Source organism: Triticum dicoccoides, chromosome 7A (assembly GCF_002162155.2).
Source record: "Triticum dicoccoides isolate Atlit2015 ecotype Zavitan chromosome 7A, WEW_v2.0, whole genome shotgun sequence".
In the NCBI taxonomy this organism is placed as follows: Eukaryota; Viridiplantae; Streptophyta; class Magnoliopsida; order Poales; family Poaceae; genus Triticum; species Triticum dicoccoides.
In genome coordinates, this window is record NC_041392.1 from 520,722,011 (window position 1) to 520,733,033 (window position 11,023).

Consider the following 11,023-nt stretch of genomic DNA (forward strand, 5'->3'; position numbering starts at 1 on the left):
CACCCGGTGGACCCCCGGGACCCTTCCGGTGGTCCCGGTGCAATACATGTGACCCCGAAATTTGTCCCGGCTGCCAAAATAGCACTTCCTATATATAAATTTTTACCTCCGGACCATTCCGGAACTCCTCGTGACGTCCAGGATCTCATCCGAGACTCCGAACAACATTCGGGTTACTGCATATACATATCCCTACAACCCTAGCGTCACCGAACCTTAAGTGTGTAGACCCTACGGGTTCGGGAGACATGTAGACATGACCGAGATCGCTCTCCGGTAAATAACCAACAGCGGGATCTAGATACCCATGTTGGCTCCCACATGCTCCTCAATGATCTCATCAGATGAACCACGATGTCGAGGATTCAATCAATCCCGTATACAATTCCCTTTGTCAATCGGTATGTTACTTGCCCGAGATTCGATCGTCGGTATCCCAATACCTCGTTCAATCTCGTTACCGGCAAGTCACTTTACTCGTACCGTAATGCATGATCCCGTGACCAGACACTTGGTCACTTTGAGCTCATATTGATGATGCATTACCGAGTGGGCCCAGTGATACCTCTCCGTCATACGGAGTGACAAATCCCAGTCTCGATCCGTGTCAACCCAACAGACACTTTCGGAGATACCCGTAGTATACCTTTATAGTCACCCAGTTACGTTGTGACATTTGGCACACCCAAAGCACTCCTACGGTATCCGGGAGTTACACGATCTCATGGTCTAAGGAAAGGATACTTGACATTGGAAAAACTCTAGCAAACGAACTATACTATCTTATGCTATGTTTAGGATTGGGTCTTGTCCATCACATCATTCTCCTAATGATGTGATCTCGTTATCAATGACATCCAATGTCCATACTCAGGAAACCATGACTATCTGTTGATCAACGAGCTAGTCAACTAGAGGCTTACTAGGGACATGTTGGTGTCTATTATTCACACATGTATTACGATTTCCGGATAACACAATTATAGCATGAATAAAGACAATTATCATAAACAAGGAAATATAATAATAATGCTTTTATTATTGCCTCTAGGGCATATTTCCAACAGTCTCCCACTTGCACTAGAGTCAATAATCTAGTTACATTGTGATGAATCGAACACCCATGGAATTCTGGTGTTGATCATGTTTTTCTCTAGGGAGAGGTTTAGTCAACGGATCTGCTACATTCAGGTCCGTATGTACTTTACAAATATCTATGTCTCCATTTTGAACATTTTCACGAATGGAGTTGAAGCGACGCTTGATGTGCCTGGTCTTCTTGTGAAACCTGGGCTCCTTGGCAAGTGCAATAGCTCCAGTGTTGTCACAGAAGAGTTTGATTGGCCCCGACGCATTGGGTATGACTCCTAGGTCGGTGATGAACTCCTTCACCCAAATTGCTTCATGCGCTGCCTCCGAGGCTGGCATGTACTCCGCTTCACATGTAGATCCCGCCATGACGCTCTGCTTGCAACTGCACCAGCTTACTGCCCCACCATTCAAAATATACACGTATCCGGTTTGTGACTTAGAGTCATCCAGATCTGTGTCGAAGCTAGCGTCGACGTAACCTTTTACGACGAGCTCTTCATCACCTCCATAAACGAGAAACATTTCCTTAGTCCTTTTCAGGTACTTCAGGATATTCTTGACCGTTGTCCAGTGTTCCTTGCTGGGATTACTTTGGTACCTTCCTACCAAACTTACGGCAAGGTTTACATCAGGTCTGGTACACAGCATGGCATACATAATAGAACCTATGGCTGAGGCATAGGGGATGACACTCATCTCTTCTATATCTTCTGCCGTGGTCGGACATTGAGCTGAGCTCAATTTCACACCTTGTAACACAGGCAAGAACCCCTTCTTAGACTGATCCATATTGAATTTCTTCAATATCTTATCAAGGTATGTGCTTTGTGAAAGACCTATGAGGCGTCTTGATCTATCTCTATAGATCTTGATGCCTAATATATATGCAGCTTCTCCAAGGTCCTTCATTGAAAAACTCTTATTCAAGTAGGCCTTAATGCTGTCCAAGAGTTCTATATCATTTCCCATCAAAAGTATGTCATCTACATATAATATGAGAAATGCTACAAAGCTCCCACTCACTTTCTTGTAAATGCAGGCTTCTCCATAAGTTTGTGTAAACCCAAACGCTTTGATCATCTCATCAAAGCGAATGTTCCAACTCCGAGATGCTTGCACCAGCCCATAAATCGAGCGTTGGAGCTTGCACACCTTGTTAGCATTCTTAGGATTGACAAAACCTTCCGGCTGCATCATATACAATTCTTCCTTAAGGAAACCATTAAGGAATGTCGTTTTGACGTCCATTTGCCATATCTCATAATCTTAGAAAGCGACAATCGCTAACATGATTCGGACGGACTTTAGCTCCGCTACCGGTGAGAAAGTCTCATCGTAGTCAACCCCTTGAACTTGTCGATAACCCTTAGCGACAAGCCGAGCTTTATAGATGGTCACATTACCATCCGCGTCCGTCTTCTTCTTAAAGATCCATTTATTTTCTATGGCTCGCCGCTCAACAGGTAAGTCAGTCAAAGTCCATACTTCGTTTTCATACATGGATCCTATCTCGGATTTCATGGCTTCTAGCCATTTGTCGGAATCCAGGCCCGCCATCGCTTCTTCATAGTTCGAAGGTTCACCGTTGTCTAACAACATGATTTCCAAGACAGGGTTGCCGTACCAATCTGGTGCGGAACGTGTCCTTGTGGACCTTCGAATTTCAGTAGCAACTTGATCTGAAGTTTCATGATCATCATCATTAACTTCCTCTCCAGTCGGTGCAGGCACCTCAGGAACATTTTCTTGAGTTGCGCCATTTTCCGGTTCAAGAGGTAATACTTCATCAAGTTCTACTTTCCTGCCACTTACTTCTTTCGAGAGAAACTCTTTCTCCAGAAAGGATCCATTCTTGGCAACAAAGATCTTGCCTTCGAATCTGAGGTACAAGGTATACCCAATAGTTTCTTTAGGGTATCCTATGAAGACGCATTTTTCTGACTTGGGTTCGAGCTTTTCAGGTTGAAGTTTCTTGACATAAGCATCGCATCCCCAAACTTTTAGAAATGACAGCTTAGGTTTATTTCCAAACCATAATTCATACGGTGTCGTCTCAACGGATTTCGACGGAGCCCTATTTAAAGTGAATGCGGCGGTCTCTAAAGCATAGCCCCAAAAAGATAGCGGTAAATCGGTAAGAGACATCATAGATCGCACCATATCTAATAGAGTGCGATTACGACGTTCGGACACACCATTACGCTGAGGTGTTCCAGGTGGCATGAGTTGTGAAACTATTCCACATTTTCTTAAGTGTGTGCCAAACTCGTGACTCAAGTATTCTCCTCCACGATCTGATCGCAGGAACTTGATTTTCCTGTCACGTTGATTCTCAACCTCACTCTGAAATTCTTTGAACTTTTCAAAGGTCTCAGACTTGTGTTTCATTAAGTAGACATACCCATATCTACTCAAGTCATCCGTGAGGGTGAGAACATAACGATAGCCACCGCGAGCCTCAACACTCATTGGACCGCACACATCAGTATGTATGATTTCCAATAAGTTGGTTGCTCGCTCCATTGTTCCTGAGAACGGAGTCTTGGTCATTTTACCCATGAGGCACGGTTCGCACGTGTCAAATGATTCGTAATCAAGAGACTCTAAAAGTCCATCAGCATGGAGCTTCTTCATGCGTTTGACACCTATGTGACCAAGGCGGCAGTGCCACAAGTATGTGGGACTATCATTATCACTCTTACATCTTTTGGTACTCACACTATGAATATGTGTAGCATTACGCTCGAGATTCATTAAGAATAAACCATTCACCATCGGAGCATGACCATAAAACATATCTCTCATATAAATAGAACAACCATTATTCTCGGATTTAAATGAGTAGCCATCTCAAATTAAACGAGATCCTGATACAATGTTCTTGCTCAAAGTTGGCACTAAATAACAATTATTAAGGTTTAAAACTAATCCCGAAGGTAAATGTAGAGGTAGCGTGCCGACGGCGATCACATTGACCTTGGAACCATTCCCGACGCGCATCGTCACCTCGTCCTTCGCCAGTCTCCGCTTATTCCGCAGCTCCTGTTTTGAGTTACAAATGTGAGCAACCGCACCGGTATCAAATACCCAGGAGCTACTACGAATACTGGTAAGGTACACATCAATTACATGTATATCACATATACCTTTCGTTTTGCCGGCCTTCTTGTCCGCTAAGTATTTGGGGCAGTTCCGTTTCCAGTGACCACTTCCCTTGCAATAAAAGCACTCAGTCTCGGGCTTGGCTCCATTCTTTGGCTTCTTCCCGGCAGCTTGCTTGCCGGGAGCGGCAACTCCCTTGCCGTCCTTCTTGAAGTTCTTCTTACCCTTGCCTTTCTTGAACTTAGTGGTTTTATTCACCATCAACACTTGATGTTCCTTTTTGACTTCTACCTCTGCTGATTTCAGCATTGCAAATACCTCAGGAATGGTCTTTTCCATCCCCTGCATATTGAAGTTCATCACAAAGCTCTTGTAGCTTGGTGGAAGCGACTGGAGGATTCTGTCAATGACCGCGTCATTCGGGAGATTAACTCCCAGCTAAGTCAATCGGTTATGTAACCCAGACATTGTGAGTATGTGCTCACTGACAGAACTATTTTCCTCCATCTTACAGCTGAAGAACTTGTCGGAGACTTCATATCTCTCGACCCGGGCATGAGCTTGGAAAACCATTTTCAGCTCTTCGAACATCTCATATGCTCCATGTCTCTCAAAACGTTTTTGGAACCCCGGTTCTAAGCTATAAAGCATGCCGCACTGAACGAGGGAGTAATCATCAGCACGTCTCTGCCAAGCGTTCATAACGTCTTGGTTCTGTAGGACGGGTGCATCACCTAGCGGTGCTTGTAGGACATAATCTTTCTTGGCAGCTATGAGGATGATCCTCAGGTTCCGGACCCAGTCCGTGTAATTGCTGCCATCGTCTTTCAGCTTGGTTTTCTCTAGGAACGCGTTGAAGTTGAGGACTACGTTGGTCATTTGATCTACAAGACATATTGTAAATATTTTAGACTAAGTTCATGATAATTAAGTTCATCTAATCAAATTATTTAACGAACTCCCGCTTAGATAGACATACCTCCAGTAATCTAAGTATAACATGATCCGAGTTAACTAGGCCGTGTCCGATCATCACGTGAGACGGACTAGTCAACATCGGTGAACATCTTCATGTTGATCGTATCTTCTATACGACTCATGCTCGACCTTTCGGTCTTCTGTGTTCCGAGGCCATGTCTGTACATGCTAGGCTCGTCAAGTCAACCTAAGTGTTTGCATGTGTAAATCTGTCTTACACCCGTTGTATGTGAACGTTGGAATCTAACACCCGATCATCACGTGGTGCTTCGAAACAACGAACTGTCGCAATGGTGCACAGTTAGGGGAACACTTTCTTGAAATTATTATGAGGGATCATCTTATTTACTACCGTCGTTCTAAGTAAACAAGATGTAGAAACATGATAAACATCACATGCAATCAAATAATAATAGTGACATGATATGGCCAATATCACATAGCTCCTTTGATCTCCATCTTGGGGCTCCATGATCATCTTGTCACCAGCATGACACCATGATCTCCATCATCATGATCTCCCTCATCGTGTCTCCATGAAGTTGCTCGCCAACTATTACTTCTACTACTAAGGCTAACAAGTTTAGCAATAAAGTAAAGTAATTTACATGGCGTTTCTCAATGACACGCATGTCATACAAAAAATAAAGACAACTCCTATGGCTCCTGCCGGTTGTCATACTCATCGACATGCAAGTCGTGATTCCTATTACAATAGCATGAACATCTCATACATCACATATATATCATTCATCATTCATCACAACTTTGGCCATATCATATCACAAAGCACTTGCTGCAAAAACAAGTTAGACGTCCTCTAATTGTTGTTGCAAGTTTAAGTGGCTGAAATAGGGTTCTAGCAAGAACGTTTTCTTACCTACGTGAAAGCCACAACGTGATTTGTCAACTTCTATTTACCCTTCATAAGGACACTTTTCATCGAATCCGCTCCAACTAAAGTGGGAGAGACAGACACCCGCCAGCCACCTTATGCAACTTGTGCATGTTAGTCAGTGGAACCGGTCTCACGTAAGCGTACGTGTAAGGTTGGTCCGGGCCGCTTCATCCCACAATACCGCTGAAGCAAGATAAGACTAGTAGCGGCAAGAAAGTTGACAACATCTACGCCCACAACAAATTGTGTTCTACTCGTGCAAAGAGAACTACGCATAGACCTAGCTCATGATGCCACTGTTGGGGAACGTTGCAGAAAACAAAAATTTTCCTACGGTTTCACCAAGATCCATCTAGGAGTTCATCTAGCAACAAGTGATTGGATTTCATCTACATACCTTTGTAGATCACGCACGGAAGCGTTCAAAGAACGGGGATGAGGAAGGCGTACTCGACGTGATCCAAATCACCGGAGATCCTAGCACCGAACGGACGGCACCTCCGCGTTCAGCACACGTACGGTCAGCGTAATGTCTCCTCCTTCTTGATCCAGCAAGGGGGAAGGAGAGGTTGAGGAAGATGGCTCCAGCAGCAGCACAACGGCGTGGTGGTGGTGGAGCTGCAGTACTCTGGCAGGGCTTCACCAAGCTCTATGGAGGAGGAGGTGTTGGAGAGGGAGAGGGAGGCACCAAAGGCGTGGTGTGAGAGGCCCTCCTTCCCCCACTATATATAGGGAGCCTAGGGGGGCGGCGGCCCTAGGAGATGCAATCTCCTAGGGGGGCGGCGGCCAAGGGAGGAATCCCTCCTCCCCAAGGCACCTAGGAGGTGCCTTCCCCCTTTAGGACTCTTCCTTTCTTGATCTCTTGGCGCATGGGCCTCTTGGGGCTGGTGCCCTTGGCCCATATAGGCCAAGGCGCACACCCCTACAGCCCATGTGGCCCCCGAGGCAGGTGGCCCCACCCGGTGGACCCCCGGGACCCTTCCGGTGGTCCCGGTACAATACCGGTGACCCCAAAATTTGTCCCGATGGCCTAAATAGCACTTCCTATATATAATTTTTTACCTCCGGACCATTCCGGAACTCCTCGTGACGTCCGGGATCTCATCCGGGACTCCGAACAACATTCGGGTTACTGCATATACATATCCCTACAACCCTAGCATCACCGAACCTTAAGTGTGTAGACCCTACGGGTTCGGGAGACATGTAGACATGACCGAGATCGCTCTCCGGTCAATAACCAACAGCGGGATCTAGATACCCATGTTGGCTCCCACATGCTCCTCGATGATCTCATCGGATGAACCACGATGTCGAGGATTCAATCAATCCCGTATACAATTCCCTTTGTCAATCGGTATGTTACTTGCCCGAGATTCGATTGTCGGTATCCCAATACCTCGTTCAATCTCGTTACCGGCAAGTCACTTTACTTGTACCGTAATGCATGATCCCGTGACCAGACACTTGGTCACTTTGAGCTCATATTGATGATGCATTACCGAGTGGGCCCAGTGATACCTCTCCATCATACGGAGTGACAAATCCCAGTCTCGATCCGTGTCAACCCAACAGACACTTTCTGAGATACCCGTAGTATACCTTTATAGTCACCCAGTTACGTTGTGACGTTTGGCACACCCAAAGCACTCCTACGGTATCTGGGAGTTACACGATCTCATTGTCTAAGGAAAGGATACTTGATATTGGAAAAACTCTAGCAAACGAACTATACGATCTTATGCTATGTTTAGGATTGGGTCTTGTCCATCACATCATTCTCCTAATGATGTGATCTCATTATCAATGACATCCAATGTCCATAGTCAGGAAACCATGACTATCTGTTGATCAACGAGCTAGTCAACTAGAGGCTTACTAGGGACATGTTGGTGTCTATTATTCACACATGTATTACGATTTCTGGATAACACAATTATAGCATGAATAAAGACAATTATCATAAACAAGGAAATATAATAATAATGCTTTTATTATTTCCTCTAGGGCATATTTCCAACACTAGAGAGGAGGGGTTTGCGTTTACTTCATATTAATTCCCTTGTGCAAATCCCATATTGTCATCAATCCACCAAAAAGGGCGAGATTGTAAGGGCATATGTATCCCTAAGATGTTTTGGTGATTGATGACAATGCCTTTGCGGACTAATCGTGTGCCTTGAGTTTCCCAGACGTTTCATCGCTAGGCACTAGACGGTTTGGTGCCCTCGAAGACTGTTGAAGACGGCGTCTTTTCTACGTTTCTTTTTGGTGGATTTGAGTCGTAGGAAAGCCGTACTATTAAGAGGGGGTCCGCGTCGGAAAGATTTGGGTGGAATCATCACGTTCATGTCTCTTTCTAGTCCCCTCCTTTCCCTTGGAGCATCCTCCGCTTTCTTGCCTCCTTCTTTCTGGCTGCTGTGCTATGTTGTCAGGCAGTAGTACCGCCCCTCTGCAGTAGTACTGTGTCGGGTTTTTGCTTCTTCCATTTCTTTGCGGAAGTAGGCACGGATGTTTCCTTCCCCATGGCTAAGGGATTCCTGCCTTACGGTAGTACCGCAAGGCGGAGCGGTAATACCGCGCTCGCCGAAGTACCGCCCTTAGCACTTGTGCTACAGGTCTGACCTTGCTGTTGCTGGTGTTGCGGTAGTACCGCGGGCCTGTACGATTGTACCGCATGACCATGCGGTAGTACCGCTTGGCAGCAAGAGGTAGTACCGCGCGGCCCTGCGGTAGTACCGCTGGCCTGGAGCGGTAGTACCGCTGGCCGCGGGCTGGTAGGTGGATAACGGTTGGATCTTTGTCCCCTACTATAAAAGGGGTCCCCTTCTTCCCCGTTGACTCACCTCTTCCAACCCTAAGCTCCATTGTTGCTCTAAGCTCCATTTTCGCCCGATCTCACTCCCTAGCCAATCAAACTTGTTGATTTGCTCGGGAGTGGTTGAGAAGGCCTCGATCCACACTTCCACCAAGAGAAATTTGATTCCCTCCACTAATCCCGTGCGGATCTTGTTACTCTTGGGTGTTTGAGCATCCTAGACGGATGAGGTCACCGCGGAGCCATAGTCCATTGTGGTGAAGCTTCGTGGTGTCGTTGGGAGCCTCCAATTGAGTTGTGGAGATTGCCCCAACCTTGTTTGTAAAGGCACCAATAGTGGAATCACGGCATCTCGCATTGTGTGAGGGCGTGAGGAGAATACGGTGGCCCTAGTGGCTTCTTGGGGAGCATTGTGCCTCCACACCGCTCCAACGGAGACGTACTTCCCCTCAAAGGGAAGGAACTTCAGTAACACATCCTCGTCTCCACCGTCTCCACTCTTGGTTATCTCGTGCCTTTACTTGTGCAAGCTTATTTGTGTCATATCTCTTGCTTGCTTGTGTTCCTATCCTTGTTGCATCATATAGGTTGCTCACCTAGTTGCATATCTAGAAAACCTACTTTGATGCAAAGTTTAAATTGTTAAATAAAATCTAAAAATTGTTAGTTGCCTATTCACCCCCCCCTCTAGTCAACCATATCGATCCTTTCACCAAGAGGCACAAGAAGATGCATAATTGGAAGAAGCTCAAGAAGATGCAGAATTGGAAGAAGCTCAACAAGCTGACGCACAAGGCAATCCTAGAGGGAAGGACCTGACAGACAAGGAGAGAATGGTGTTTACTTTGCTCTGCGAGTAATCGAGCTTAGAGATGGACAGGTTCACATGTATGACAGGGTGCTTATTGCGACTAAGCTGAATGTTCATGTGCGAACAGTTACAAGAATATGGAAGCGAGCGAAAGAACAACTTGCAGCAGGCCAAGAAGTTGATGTTTCAACTAAAAAGAAGAACAGTGGTAGAAAGAGAAAAGAGCTAGATCTGGCAAGAACATCGACAATCCCACTGAACAGAAGAAGAACTATCCGGTCTCTCGCAAGGTGTTTAGGGGTTCCCCGGTCGACCCTACACAATAGGTTTCAATTGCAAGAGCTGAAACGCATCACGAACAAAGTCAAGCCCGCGCTGAAGCCACACAACAAGATAGCGAGACTCAAGTTCTGCATATCCATGATGGATGATTAATGGATATCAACCCCTTGGCCCAGTTTCAAGTTAATGAACAATATGGTCCACATAGATGAAAAATGGTACGATATGACCAGAGTCACGGACAGCTACTATGTACTGTCTGAAGAACCAGAAGCTGAGCATACCGTGTGAAGGAAATATGCCCTAGAGGCAATAATGAAGTTATTATTTATTTCCTTATTTCATGATAAATGTTTATTATTCATGCTAGAATTGTATTAACCAGAAACATGGTACATGTGTGAATACATAAACAAATAGAATGTCGCTAGTATGCCTCTACTTGACTAGCTCGTTGATCAAAGATGGTTATGTTTCCTAACCATAGACATGAGTTGTCATTTGATTAACGGGATCACATAATTAGGAGAATGATGTGATTGACTTGACCCATTCCGTTAGCTTAGCACTTGATCATTTAGTTTGTTGCTATTGCTTTCTTCATGACTTATACATGTTCCTATGACTATGAGATTATGCAACTCCTGTTTACCGGAGGAACACTTTGTCTGCTACCAAACGTCACAACGTAACTGGGTGATTATAAAGGTGCTCTACAGGTGTCTCCGAAGGTACTTGTTGGGTTGGCGTATTTTGAGATTAGGATTTGTCACTCCAATTGTCGGAGAGGTATCTCTGGGCCCACTCGGTAATACACATCACTTAAGCCTTGCAAGCATTGCAACAAACGAGTTAGTTGCGGGATGATGTATTATGGAATGAATAAAGAGACTTGCCGGTAACGAGATTGAACTAGGTATTGAGATACCGACGATCGAATCTCGGGCAAGTAACATACTGATGACAAAGGGAACAACGTATGTTGTTATGCGGTTTGACCGATAAAGATCTTCGTAGAATATGTAGGAGCCAATATGAGCAT